General features: G+C 42.4%; 1 non-coding gene across 1 annotated transcript; it reads left to right on the plus strand.

Moving 5' to 3' along the window:
• The first annotated feature begins 10,823 nt into the window (after positions 1-10,823).
• LOC120101181 (U6 spliceosomal RNA) lies at positions 10,824-10,931 on the plus strand. Its single transcript, XR_015678745.1, has one exon. It is a non-coding gene; the product is annotated as a U6 spliceosomal RNA (small nuclear RNA).
• Positions 10,932-14,808: the final 3,877 nt, after the last annotated feature.

Genomic DNA, 14,808 nt, shown 5'->3' on the forward strand with positions numbered 1-14,808 from the left:
TGTGTGTGTATGTGGTGTGTGTGTATGTAGTGTGTGTATGAGTGTGTGTGTTTGTGTGTGGTGTGTGTGTGCTGTGTGTGTGTATGAGTGTGTGTGTTTATGTGTGTGTTTGTGTGTGGTGTGTGTGTATGTGTGTTTATGTATGTGTGCTGTGTGTGTGTATGAGTGTGTGTTTATGTGTGTGTGTTTGTGTGTGGTGTGTGTGTATGTGTGTTTATGTATGTGTGCTGTGTGTGTGTATGAGTGTGTGTTTATGTGTGTGTGTTTGTGTGTGGTGTGTGTGTATGTGTGTTTATGTATGTGTGCTGTGTGTGTGTATGAGTGTGTGTTTATGTGTGTGTGTTTGTGTGTGGTGTGTTGTGTATGTGTGTTTATGTATGTGTGTTTGTGTGTGGTGTGGGTGTATATGTGTGTGTGTGTGTGTGTATAAATGTGTGTGGTATGTATATGTGTGTGTATGTGTGTATGTGGTGTGTGTGTATGTGGTGTGTGTGTATGTGGTGTGTGTGTATGTGGTGTGTGTGTATGTGGTGTGTATGTGTATGTGTGTGTGTGTATGTGTGTGTGTGTGTGTGTGTGTGTGTGTGTGTGTGAGTGTGTGTTCAGTAATGTGGGTATGAGGTAGGTCCAGAAGAGAGCATCGGAGCCCCTACAGCTTGAGTTACAGGTGGTTGTTAGTCATTCAACATGAATGCTGGAGAGCAAACTCAGCTCGCTTGCACAAGCTGAGCATTCTCTTAACCACCAGGTGATCTCTCCAGCCCCCAGTTATATATTCTCATTTCTCTTGATTAAATAGGTACGACTGAAATCATTACACTGTATATTACTTGTACGTCTGACTTGCTGAGAAATGTCCACACTTTCCCAAACAGTCTTTACCACATTACAGTCCCATCTTCATTGTTCGAAAGGTCGAGACACTTTGACCCCTTGTTAACACTGGGTATTGGCAGCTCTGCTCTGTGCTTAACAAAGCATAAAGACTGATGAGCTCCTGCCGGTGGTGTGCTTAGGAGGTGAGAGACTCCTTTGAACCCATTTCAGAGCGAGCACGCCCGAGTCTATTACCTCCCATTCGCCCTCCAACCTCCACAAAAATAACCTTTAGCCAAGCTGCTGTGAAAGTACAGGGGGATTTAACATGCTTAACCACAGAGGTTGTTTTTCAAAGTGAGCCGGTAAAACTGCAGCTTCAAAGTCTTAGCACTGAGCCTATCTCCAACCACCACTGACTTCTCTGCTGGAATCAAAGTGGTGTGTCAGTGCGGAATGTATGGAAATGCCACAGAGGCCAAAGGCACCCATGGTTCAAAGTCTTGCAGGACTGGAAAGACTTTTTTGAGCTTGGTTGGTTAGCATATTTTCCAGGCCAACTGCTAAGTTAACTCTGCAGAAAACTACCAGAAAATCCTCTTCTCTCTCTAATGCCTTTAAGAAGAAGCCTTCGTTTGTTTGTTTGTTTGTTTGTTTGTTTGTTGTTTGTTCGTTTTGGAGGCAGGGTCTCACTATGCAGCTCCAGCTGTCCTGGAACTCACTATGTAGAGCAGGAAGAACCCCTACCCGTTGATAGACACCAAGAGCCAAGGGTGCTCGGTCTCACAGTACAGTGTCGAGTGTGAGGATTAGCGCATTAGGCCAATTAAAGAACAGACATGCAAACTGCTAGGAGGATTTTACAGCTTGCTTTTGGTTTCATCAGAATTTTCCGTCGAGAATGCTTTTCTAATCAAGTTGGCTCTGGAGCTGGCTTTTGTTAAGGTGACACTAATGACTCACCAGAAGCTATAAATAGAACTCCACTCGAATTTCTGCCCACAGTCACATCGATAGTCCCACAAAGAGAGAAGCTACTAATAGGAGAGAGTAGCCGGACAGCTAATGTGGGCTGGAGACGAGGGAACCACAGCCTTGTGGAGTCTAAGCATGAACCCCGGTCTGTCATGCTGCCCTGTGTTTCTCGGTGTCCTTCATAGCCTCTGAAACAGTTCTGTTGTTCTCAGTAAAGGTCATCATCAATGTGTGCACGCGTATCTAATCCTCTCTGATGATAAATCCAAGAAAAGAACTGCCTTGAGTCCATAATTTATCTCTTCTCTCCCCAGTGCGCTGCACGGGCTGTTATAAAATATGGCGGTACACCGTGGTAGGGCTCAGTCATTACTTGCTGGGTGAACGAACAGATGAATTGATGTCCATGTTAACTATGCTTCCACACAATACTCTGAAGTGCATTGAAGAAATTTTCTAATATGCATTTGTCTGTCCCACGATTCAAAGAAACGTCTCAAAAAATCTGATCATGGCAGCACAAACGTACAGTCCCAGGACTTGGGAGGATGAGATGGAAAAATAGAACAACAAAAGTATCTACCATTTCCTCACCCCCTGAGTCTACTCATCCCTTAATCCTGCAGCAAGAAGAGGATAAAATGTCGCTTGGACGCAGAAAGAAGAAAAGCAAGTGAAGAACCCACTTTCACGCTGCTGAGGACCAGTTTCACCCAGTTATGAAGGAAAGATGGGAGGTGGAAATCAGGCTGAGTAAAGAGAGCTGGTGAGAGAGGTTGAGAGCAGACTGTTCCACCAGGGAAGACAGGCGGAAAAGTCTACCCTGGGTGGATTCTACTAATCAGTCAGGGCCTGGGGGAAAACAGAGAGAAACAAGACCAGAAATGATCTTTCCTGCGTTCCTGTGTTCCTGAAAGTGTGTGTGGCTGGTAAGTATGTGTTATGTGTGGCTGTCACTCCTCCCTAGAGCCAAATGCTTGGCAAAGGCCTCTAGGCTCTAGTCAGCCTGAGAAAGCAGAGGAAGATGGGAGGGTGAAGGGCACATAGTGGGCAGTCATTTCCTCCCATCACTCATGTTCAGATGCCATCTAAGCAGACAGTGGGGATTCACTGTCCTTTCTGTTCTCAGACACTGTAAGAACAACACTTCCTTTGAGGCCACCCCCACCCCCCATCTCTGCCTTAAGCCCAATCCTGTCTGCCTTTCTCTTCATTAAACCTCATAGGTAAACAACGAAGATGAAGGCCGGCGGGTAGAAAAGGCAGCTATCTCAAACTGCAATACTGAAATGAATCTGTGCGCGGAGGTTCCATTCCAGGAAGCAAAGAAAGAAGTGAGAGAGAGAAAAAGTCCCCTGAAGTGCTTGCCCAGGGTCCCCTGAATCTGGTAGCAAGAAGCCAACGCGTGTCTTCTTTGGGTTCTAAGGATAAGCTGTTCTTGAGTGGTGCAGGGCTGGGACTGTTATCTGATCTTTAGAAGGAGCCCGCTGTCGCCACAGTACTGTAGTTTGGAAAATCCAGAGGGACAGAGCCGAAATGTAAGGTCAACTCCCAGCTCTCACCTCCTTTGTTTTATCTCCTTCCTTTCAAGGTAGCTGGAAACACAAACCCCAGAGGATGATCATAGAGGAGGAGGTTTGACAGATGGCTATAAATTGAAGTGAGGGGTCCGTCTTAGATGGTGGTGGCTTACACCTTTAATCCCAGCACTCAGGAGGCAGAGGCAGGTGGATCTCTAAGTTTGAGGTCTACAGAGTGAGTTTCAGGACAACTGGGCCAATACAAAGGAATTCTGTCTCAAAAAAATAAACCCAAATGACAATGACGATGATGACAACGAAGACGACGATGATGATAAAAAAAACCGGACTGGTATCAAGTGAGGGACCCGGAGAGTTGGCCCAGTGGGTAGCATTTGCTGAACAAGTGTGAACTTCTGAGTTTGGATACCCACTACCCAGCAGTTAAGAGCATATGCTGTTCCTCCAGAGTCCTTGAGTTTGACTCCAGGCAACAATATCAGGTATTTCTGTAACTCTAGCTCAAGGCCAGAGTCTCTATACATATTTATGCATAATTAAATTTTATAAAAAAATGAATCTTTAAATTTTTTAAAAATAAAAAGTTAACTAGAGGTGCATGCTGAGAGTAAGACCCAGCAACTGTACACCTACACACACACACACACACACACACACACACACACATACACTGAAAGCTCAAGTAATACAGCAAAGTCAAAAACAGGAAGTGATGCAAGAGAGCAGAGCCTGAAAGGAGACTTGAAGGTCTGAATGGAGGGTGGATATTTATGAGCTCCTGAGAGTATCTGTTCTCTCTCATGCCTCTGCTTCCCTATGCGTCTGCTCCACCTTTAAAGATGCAGAGGGGTCCATAGCTAGGGTCTCGCGTGTCACTGTTCTATGTTCTTCTTACCTCACAGGCATAGAAGGAGGGAAAACCTCCTGCTTCCACAGAGATTTTTAATTTTAGCCCCATCTCTACCCATGATCAGAATATATTGAATGGAAAAAAATCTATTTTCAAAAAAATTAATTAAAAAGAGATAGTCCCAATTTTTTTTGAAGATACAATAGTCTTTGTGTGAAATCTTTGATCATTTAAAACAGGTCTTTTTGATTTTTTTAAAATTACATTAAATATCTCTTTTATGGAAACAAAACAAGACTTTTACTTAGCCAGGATTCAAAATGGGTCAACAGTATATTTCATGATAGACGTTTTAGTGCATCCTAGTTGACTTCCATTGTAAAAAATGTGGCATTATGCAAAGCATGTAGAAAGAGGGTACAGATGTCACATACAACGTGCACTCCTCAGTCCAGGACCCATGGCACCTTCAGAACTCTTGCTGGAGCAGAGATCAGATGCTGGTCCGTCTACACCAGGAGCACTCACCCAGGGCCACAGAAGTTACAGTTCACCTGCCAAACCACCAGAAAATTGGAAGGTTGATAAAGGAAACTTCAGCTTGCTACTGATTTACAAGGTGAAAATTGGACCAGGACTCAACTGGCGAAACAAGTAGAGACATTTTGAAAGGTGAGACCCACCCAGGTACAGCCCCCAAGATCAGAGCTTCCAGATACCAACAGCGCATGCACGCGGTGTGGATTTTATCTTTAGGGTCTCTTGTTTTGTTTTGTTTTTTAAAGTTGAGACAAAATGAATATGGCATACAGCAGCCATTAACTATTTAAGGCATACCACTGAGTGGCATTTAGTACATTGTGTTGCGTAACCTTTATGGCTATCTTTAAGGCATTTTATCACACAAAAGCACATCCTTTACCAATAAGGAAGCACACTAGGGGACACTTTAAACCTACGTATTCCGAGACACCACGCCTAAGAGATTGTGATTCCGTGGACCTGGAAATGTGTCTCCAAACTTCTTGGATAGCTCATTCCTAGGTATTTATCCAAGCAAAAGGAAAATGTGTTCATACCCTGAGCTCTGCACAAGTCTTAGTGTAACTTTACTCATCATCATCTAAAACTGGGAATAACTGAATTGTCTTTTAGTTAGATAGTATATGAATAAACTGGTATCTTCACACAATGGGTCTTGGTAATCACGAGGTTCTTCATTCGCATTTTATTAAGGCCTGAGATAATTAGAACCAGTCTTTATACCACTTCCCGGGACATTCTGGAAAATGCGAGACTATAGGGACAAAGAACAGATTCTTTACAAGGTTCCTGAGGCCAGAGGGCAGGGAGCAGGTTTGGAGTGGAAAGGAGAGCACAAGGGACTTTGGGGAATGATGATGGAACTGTTGTACGTTATGTTTGTGATGGTGGCTATACCCATTCATCAAAACTCACAGAAACTGAAGTCCCCCCACCCCCCAAAAAGTAAATCTTCCTGGAGTTTATTGTAAAATCAACTTAAAGTTTTAACCTGTCCACATATTACAGAATGAGCAGCTTGTTTGAGGAACTTAAGGGATGGGTACAGCTACTGTAGCAATTCATATATAGTCAAGAACAATTCATGAGCGACGTTCATGAGCAAGTGTTGAGCAGCCTGGGTGTTCGTCATCCTGTCAACGAAGCCACTGACTGGCTGTTACTTTTCCTCTGGTCCTCTTTAGAGTGGCTATTTTCCAGAGACTAGATACCTGCCAGCTATCCGGCCAGAGTCTGGTACAAGCCTGAGTGTCTGACCAACTTTAGAGCCCGAAGTACATGCCAGCTTTGCTCCGGCGTTTGTCAAACTGAAATCCTCACCAAATGGGATGGCTTTAGAATTTTCTTTATCACTGATTTCTACCTTGCCTCTTTCTCTGGTTTATTTTCAGTGGATAATAAGCCTCAATAGGATGGGGCTTGCTCTGTGAGTTTTGAATTTAGATTTATCTGATTATGCGTAATAAACATCCACCCAGTGCCTCCAAGTTCCCCATCCTTCTAATTTTCATATGTGGGGCCCGTAGGATTGAGTGAATCTCTTGTCTGACACATTGTTGCCTCCCTTTGGAAGTCAGTTCTGTGTCAGCATTTGTGAACATAGGATTGTGCACAAAGGAGGTGATTATGATAATAAATTTATCACGTAAAACCTGTACTTCCGGTTTTCTTTTGTTTGGGGTAAACTATAATTCACATACGTTACTCCTCTCTCTCTCTCTCTCTCTCTCTCTCTCTCTCTCTCTCTCTCACTCTGTCTCTCTCTCTCTCTCCATCAATCTAAGACTGACGTGGCTAAAATTTCACACCAATATGTCTAAGACTCAGAAACAAGACAAAAGAAGAAAGGTAGCAGTAAGCTAGTGATGTTATGTGGGAAGGCAGAGCTACGTTCAACCCTGGTGCACAGAAAACAAAGGCACCTCTCCCTCTGTGCTGCCGCGGACTGTATCAGAAATGTCTGTGCCTCCAACCTGCATTTGAATGTTGTGGTTGCAACAGTCTCAAATGAGTTATGGCAATGCCAGTCTTCGCTCTTTCATCAATTTGCAAAAGATAGCTACAACTTCTCTGAGACTTCCTGCTCACACAGCTTCTTTTTTTAGAGTTGCTACTGCTGGGAGGAAACGGAGCTACAAGTGTTTCCTTTCCATCTGAAGCTGTGTCTTTAGGGTTTTGGCGGGGGTGGGGGTGTGGGGGTGGCGATGTTGGGGGGGTAGCTGAGGGTTCACGGTTTGTTCCAACCGAGTATTGTATTTTCCCATAAGCCTGTCTTGAGGTCCTTGTGCTATGAATTATTTATACGTTGTATCAAAACCTCCAGGAAACTAGCTGGTTGAGCTCTTCCCATGCCAGATGGCTCCACAGACATCCAAAGATGCTTCTCGCTGCATACCTCTCTTCTATCACCCCAAATCCCAAAAGACATCCAATAAGAAAGTGAATAAAAGCACATCACTTCACAGGTACCAGGCAGAATTTCCTCCCATAGAAATACACACAGGGAAAAAAAAAAAGAATCGGATCCTTTTTAAGCTTAGAATGATGACAGTGTCCTCCAGACTTTCCAACCAAGAGCCCACAGGGAGAAAAATACACAAACTTCCCAAGTAGCTGGACTCTACCTCACAAGACATTAAGTTTAATCCTGAGTAGCTATGGTCTAAAGAAAAAGCAAAAACGAACGCTGAATTCCAAGGCACTGTTCTCTGGACAGAGGGGAAGAGTAGGCAACACAGGCCCTGGGGAACTGCTTGGCAGTTAAGAACAGAGCATTTTTATCCTGAAGATTCATCCATTTCCAGACATGAGGCTTCAGAATCAAATAACTATTTATGATGATTTTAGAAGCCTGGGCTTAGGTGTCAGATAGGTCTCATGAGGCCTCAAATCTGATGTCCCTCAAGGCTTCCCTAGTGAATAACTTCATATTCTCTGACCAGAGAGCTGACTGTGTGGTACAGCCTCAGCAGGCTGTAGGAGACAAGACAGTCAAGGGGAATGAGAAACCCTGTTAGAAAATTTTCGATGTCCTCGTTCTTAATGGTTGAGTAGTACTTCACCATGTAAATGTACCATATTTTTCTTATCCATTCTGCAGTTGAGGGACATCTAGGTTGTTTCCAACTTGTAGCTATTACATATGAAGCTTTGTGAACATGGTGTCCATGTGGAATTATGGGACATCTTTTGGGTATAGCTTGGTCTTGAGGTAGAACTGTTCTCAATTTTCTGAGAAACTGCCAAATTGATTTCCAGAGTTAGACAAGCTTGCACTCCCACCAACAATGGAGAAGTGTTCCCCTTGCTCCACATCTTCACCAGCATCCCAACACTATCATTTGAGTTTTTGATCTTAGCCGTTTCGACAGGTGTAGGAAGGAATCTCCGAGTCTTTTTGATTTCCATTTCCATGATGACTGTGGATATTGGACATGCAACATGTGCTTCTTGGCCATTAAAGATTCCTCTTTTAAGAATTTTGTTTAGCCCTGTAGCCATTTTTTAATTGGGTTGTTTGGTTTGTTGCTGTCTAATTTCTTGAGTTCTTTATATATTTTGTATATCTGCCCTCTGTCAGATGTAGGGCTGGTGAAGATCTTTGCCCATTCTATAGGCTGCCATTTTGTCCTTTGATGGTGTTCTTTGTCTTATAGAAGCTTTTCAGTTTTATTTATTAATTGTCTCCTTTATTAATTGTTGATCTTACTGCCTGAGCTGTTGGTGTTCTGTTCAGGAAGTTGTCTCCTGTGCCAGTACATTCAAGGCTACTCCCCCTTTCTATTCTATTAGATTCCATGTATTCAGTTTTATGTTGAGGTCTTTGAGTTTTATGCAGGGTGATAGATATGGATAGAACTAGAAAAGACAAACATAGCATGTACTCACTTATAAGTAGACATTAGCCTAAAAATACAAGATAACCATACCTCAAATCATAGACCCCAAAAAACCTAAATAGCAAGTAGGGCCCAAGGGAGAAATTTTTGAACCTCACTGAGAAGGGGAAATAAAATAGACATCTAGAGTAGATGAATGGAGGGAACTAGGTGGGAGAAAGGTTGAGGGGAACAGGAGAGACGAAGTGTGAGGAAGATGGTGGGAGACGGAACGGGAATCACTGTGTGTATGGGTGCAGGTATATATTGGACAAGCTAGAAATCTGGGACAATGAAAACTCCCATGAATGTATGAGGGTGACCCTAGCTAAGACTCCTAGCAACAGGAGATGTGGAACAAGAGACTGTCACTTCTCGTAATCAGGCAAGACTTCCAATAGAGGGGTGGGGATACCAACCCAGTCACAAAACCTTCCACACACAATTTTTCCTGCCTATAAGAAGTTCAGGGATAAAAAGGGAGCAGAAACAGAGGGATTGTTCAACTAAGGACTGGCTCAACTTGAGCCCCATGCTATGAGAGAGCCTACTCTGACTCTATTAATGATGCCCTGCTGTACTTGCAGACAGAGGAGGCTAGCATAGCAGTTAACTGAGTGGCTCACCCAGCAGCTGGTGAAAACAGATGCAGAGACCCACGGACAAACATTAGGCAGAGCTCAGGGAATCTTGTAGAAGAAGGGGACAAAGGATTGAAAGAGCCAGAAAAGTCTAGAACGCCATAAAAAAAACCTACAAAATCAAGTAATCTGGATACATAGGAACTCACAGAGACTGAACCACCAGCCAGAGAACATACATGGGATGGACCTAGTCCCCCTGCACACATGTAACAGATGTACAGCTTGGTCCTCATGTGGGACCTCTAACAGCAGGAGCAGGGGTTGTCTCTGACTCTTTTGCCTCCCTTTCCCCTAATTGAACAGCTATTGTCTAGCTTCAATAGAAGAAGGTGCCCCCAACTTGATATGCCGACGCAGGTTGATATCCATGGGATGTCTCCTTTTCTCTGAGGAGAAAGGGAGGCGAGCATAGGAGGAGGGGAAATGAGAGGGAGGGACTGGGAGGAGAGAAGGGAGGGGAAGCACTGATCTGGATATAAAATTAATTAATTAATTGGTTGATTAGTAGAAAAATAAAATTTTGATTCACATCTAAGACAAGAAAGAAGAAAGAGAAAAAGAGGGCAAGTTGGTGAGAGTATGGATATGGCATCTAATGTTATTAGTAGTGTTAAGGGGTTCCCCAAAACTAGATGCGGTGTCAAACCTGAAGTTCTTCTGTTGCTACAGAGCCAATTCTGTGCCAGACATAAATCACAAAACCCTTTTATTTTCTTCCTGGATTCAAAATTGGACTACATTTCCCAGAATTCTATATAGTTAGGTGTTGTCACATGACTTGCTAATGGACAAAAGGATGAAGTGTTGTGTGTGCCACTTTTAGGCATGGCCCAGATGAACACCTAATGTTATCCTTTGCAATCTTGCCCATCTTCTAAAGACTGGTTACAGATGATGAAATAGAGGGTTCCCTGACCCTTGAAGCCACAACTGAGGACAAAGTTCTGTCTTCCAGGATCTGTATTGATCAGGCCTCTTCTAGTGTGTGTGTGTGTGTGTGTGTGTGTGTGTGTGTGTGTGTGTGTGTGTTGTCTCTTAAATCTTCAAGAGTCTGCTGTACATCTAAGCACTCTACAGGAACGAAAGGAAGGCTGAGTTTCAAGCCAGTGTAGACAAGGCATGGGCCATGAAAATCAACATGCTCCATGGTCTAATTTCAGTTTCTTTATTCTTCCTTTCTTTTAATTTTATTTTTAAATTGAAAAGAAATCATACAATAGATTTTGATCATGCTTTCTCATCTTCCAACACTTCCCGGATCCTTCCCATCTTCCTATCGACCAAACTTCAAATTCTCTCTCAAAATAAAATTAAATAAAAGCAAGAAACAAAACCAAGAAGCACGCACACACACAAACCACAAATGGAAAATGAAAACAAATAAAGGATCAATAAAAAGAAAAAACAAAACAAAACAAAAAAGTCAAAAACAAAGCATTCTGTGCATTAAGGCATCACCGGTTGCCTTAGTTAGGGTCACTATTGCTGGAAACACCATGACCAAAGCAACTTTGGAAGGAAAGTGTTTATTTGAAAACTTCTACATCATTGCTCATTATTTTAACAAGCCAGGACACTGCTCACTTTGACAGCACATATACTAAAAATCAGAACAATAAAGAGAAGATTAGCATGGCCCCTGTGCAAGGATGACAGGCAAATTTGTGAAGTGTTCCATAAAAATCCAGGACAGGAACTCCAACTGGGCAGGAAATTGGAGACAGGAGCCAAAGCAGAGGCCATGGAGGGGTGCTGCTTATTGACTTGCTCATCATGGCTTGCTTGGGCTGCTTTCTTATAGAACCCAGGACTACCAGCCCAGGGATGACACCACCCACAGTAGGCTGGCTCCTTCTACATCAGTCACCAATTACAAAAATGCTCTTATGAAGTCATTTTCTCAATTGAAATTCCTCTCTCTCTCTCTCTCTCTCTCTCTCTCTCTCTCTCTCTCTCTCTCCCCTCCCTTCCATTACCCTAAGTAAACTCTGTTCTGTATTATGCTCACTGTGTGACTGGTACCTCAGAGGGAAGGGATGCCTCAGCATGGATCTGCAGAGGCATTCCCTCCCCACACCACACCGCACTTCCACCAAACATATCCCTGTTCTTTCTTTCTCTCTCTCTCTCTCTCTCTCTCTCTCTCTCTCTCTCTCTCTCTCTCTCTTATAAAACACAACAGTGCCATGGATATTCTTTTAAATAAATTCAATGAAATAAGACATGTAAATGTAGGATTCTTGTGAGCCACCATGTGATTGCTGGGAATTGAACTCAGGACCTCTGGAAGAGCAGTCAGTGCTCTTAACCACTGAGCCATCTCTCCAGCCCCAAGTGTAGGATTCTTAAACAGCTCCGTGTTGGTCTCAGCGAATTCACCTGTCAGCCAAGGAACTGGTTTTTCAGCTATGTGGTCATTTGAAGATGTATCACTACTAGGGGGTAACGCTAAAAACACAAAAAACAAATCGGGAAAACAGTGTCACTATGTGCTCTTAATATCTGGTTCTTAAAAAACAAAAGCAGCTCTTCCTGGAACCCTGACAGAGAGGTACTCAGCTGGCAAGGGGCTTGCCTTACCAGCATGAAGATCGTGTGTGTGTTTGTGTGTGTGTGAATGCCTTAGTGTATGTGTGTGTATGTGTGAATGCCTTAGTGTATGTGTGTGTGAGTGTGGTGTGTGTGACTGTGTGTGTGAGTGTGTGTGTGTGGTGTGTGTGAGTGAGTGAGTGTGTGTGAGTGTGTGTGTGAGTGTGGTGTGTGTGAGTAAGTGTGTATGTGTGAGTGCATGTGGTGTGTGTTTGGGGGGGAGAAATACCCAGATGTGGTAGTGCACACTTGTAATCTTGTAATGCCAGCACTGGGGATGCAGAGATGAGTGTGTCCCCGCCGCTCCCTGGCTGTCATTTAATCTACATGACTAGATCAAGGCCAGTGAGAGATCCTGTCTTGAAACTCAAGATAGAGAACACCTAAGGAATGACAGCCACAGTGTCTTCTGGCCTGCTTGCGTGTGCGTGCACGTGCAAGCACACACATACCGAAAGTGCTTTATTAGCTAAAAAAAAGAGCACAGCCTTTATTCATCACTCTTGGCTATGCTATTTCTACACATTTATTTCACAACAGCAACAGCTAGATAGATTTTGTCCTCTTGTGGATAGTAGCTCCTCTCTGGAAATACAGAAATCCTTTTTCTATATGTGGTAGCCAAAACTGGGCTTGAAAGCAAATGTGCCCCACCTGCCTTCAGCCCAGGCAGCCAGAATGTTAAGTAGAAGGCTCCCTGCTGCCCCTTGGCTGACCTGCCTACTGGAATCTTTCTATCAGGGTTCCAGGAAGAGTTGCTTTTGTGTATTAAGAACCAGATATCGAGAGCACATAGCGATATCATTTTCCTGCTTTGTGTTTTGTTCTTCCACAGACTCCTCCCCCCTTTTATTCTCCTTGCTGAGCCTCTCTTTCCTCCAGTCACACGAATCCAAAACTCCTCATCCCCATCTTGGTATCTTCTTAGCAGTTTTAAATAGTTTCATGAAAAAGATATTAAACATATATTTTCTGCTTTCTCTGCTTTGCTTGGGAACTTACCAGGGGCAGATTCAGTAAAGATTTTATGATTTTTCTTCCTCACTTTAAGAAGAGCCTTTGAGACCACTGTTGCTTCTCAGAGCAGTAGAGAGGATAGAAAATAAGTTCTGTATCAGAAAGCAGTAAAATGGCTTCAATGAGTGGAGGAGCTTGCCACCAAATGTGGTGATCTGAGTTCGAGTCCCAGAAACCCACTATGTTGGAAGAAAAGAACAATTTTCTAAAAGTTATCCTTTGACTTCCACATATATGTGCTCACACATGTGCACACATGTACACACACACACACAGAGCTCTCTCTTTCACACACACACACACACACACACACACACACACACAAATAAATGCAAGAAAACTTTTGAAAAAAATTTATCTGAGCCACTCCTTTAGTAGATGAGGTCAGACATCACTAGTCAATAGCAGATCACTTCCCTCTGATGTTACTTCAACATCATTATATGTTGACATTGTTTGCAGTTTGAGAGCTGGTCACTCTGCATGAACATCATGAGTAATACATGATAATACTGCTCAAGCTGGGGCCATTGGTCACTATAGTACACCTGATTACGGTCATCACAGTACACGTGTTTATCGTCATCACAGTACACCTGCTTATGGTCATCACAGTACACATGTTTAGCATATGTGAAGCCTGAGCTCAAACCCCAGCACCAAAACAAAACAAAAAGAAAACAGTTCTGCTTAAAAATAAAATAAAATCCACACAAAATGGTTCTCCATGGAGGAGTCATTCTAGATAGGACTTTTGTGACACAGCCGAAATGCTATTTACGTCAAAGTGAACTAAATGGAACCTTAACCACTCCTTCTGAAGAAAGGATAAAAGTTAATTGAACAACAAGCAAATATTTGTTGAGCACATTCTATGTCTTCAGCTGCATGGAAATGATCTTCAAAGCTTTAAAAAAAATAGTTACTGTATGTCCTGGAACATTTATTTGAATTCCTGTAATTAAAGACATTTATAATTAGGTTTAGCCAAGGTCTCCTTATTTTGCAGTCCTAAGGATCAGATTCAAATCCTCTTTCACGGTAGGTAAGTCCCCCCAGCACTGCTTCTTAACACTTCAAATAATAATAGCAATAACAACAATAATGACGTTTATTGAGTAATGTGTTTCAGAAATATAAATCTGTGATAACATCTTTTGAGGTATTAATGACCCCACCTTAGTCCATTCCAGTTGCTACAACAAATTGCCTGAAGCTAAGCTATTGTGCTCAACACGAAGCCTCTCTTTCTTATATAATCATTGTGTTTCTTTGAAAGGCATTTAATTTTTATCAGTTAAATATGTAACAAATAAGTCCAATTAATAGCAGGGATTCATGTTGTTCTGGAAAATACTCTTCCTGATATGCCAAAATTCACTTAAAGTATTTCTACTAAACAAAATCCATAACTCAAGGCTTCTTCATGTTTTTTCCATTTATGACCCTTTTCTACCTAAGAAATTTTTACATGGCTCTGGATATATAAGCATCTAAAATAAATAGATAAAATAAATAGGAAAAACAAATTAGGTATACAAACAAAAATTGTTTCAAAGTCATCCTTTAGCATCCTTTGCTTTAAAGATGAACGTAAATTTACATGTCAACAAGACAGGCATGCTCATTTTTATACCCATTTGTTTTTACACAAAGAATTAAATCTTGGCTGAACCTTGATAATCCAGGACACACAAAACATCCTTTTAAGAGTTGCTTAATATTTTGATTTTATAGACGTCAACATTGAGAATACTACACTGTGTGAATACATAGCACAAAGGTCAGGCACATAACTCAGAGACAATTCAGTAATTACTGGAGATTGCGTCTTAATATCGAGCCAGAATTTGCTTAGTGCTTTTTTTTTTCCTTGTGAACCTCGAGTCAGCAACTTAAACAGGAAAAATTTAAAAATCGAACATCAAAACACCATACAACTCAAAAGCATATTA

This window comes from Rattus norvegicus, chromosome 2, assembly GCF_021556685.1.
Source record: "Rattus norvegicus strain SHRSP/BbbUtx chromosome 2, alternate assembly SHRSP_T2T, whole genome shotgun sequence".
Classification (NCBI taxonomy): Eukaryota; Metazoa; Chordata; class Mammalia; order Rodentia; family Muridae; genus Rattus; species Rattus norvegicus.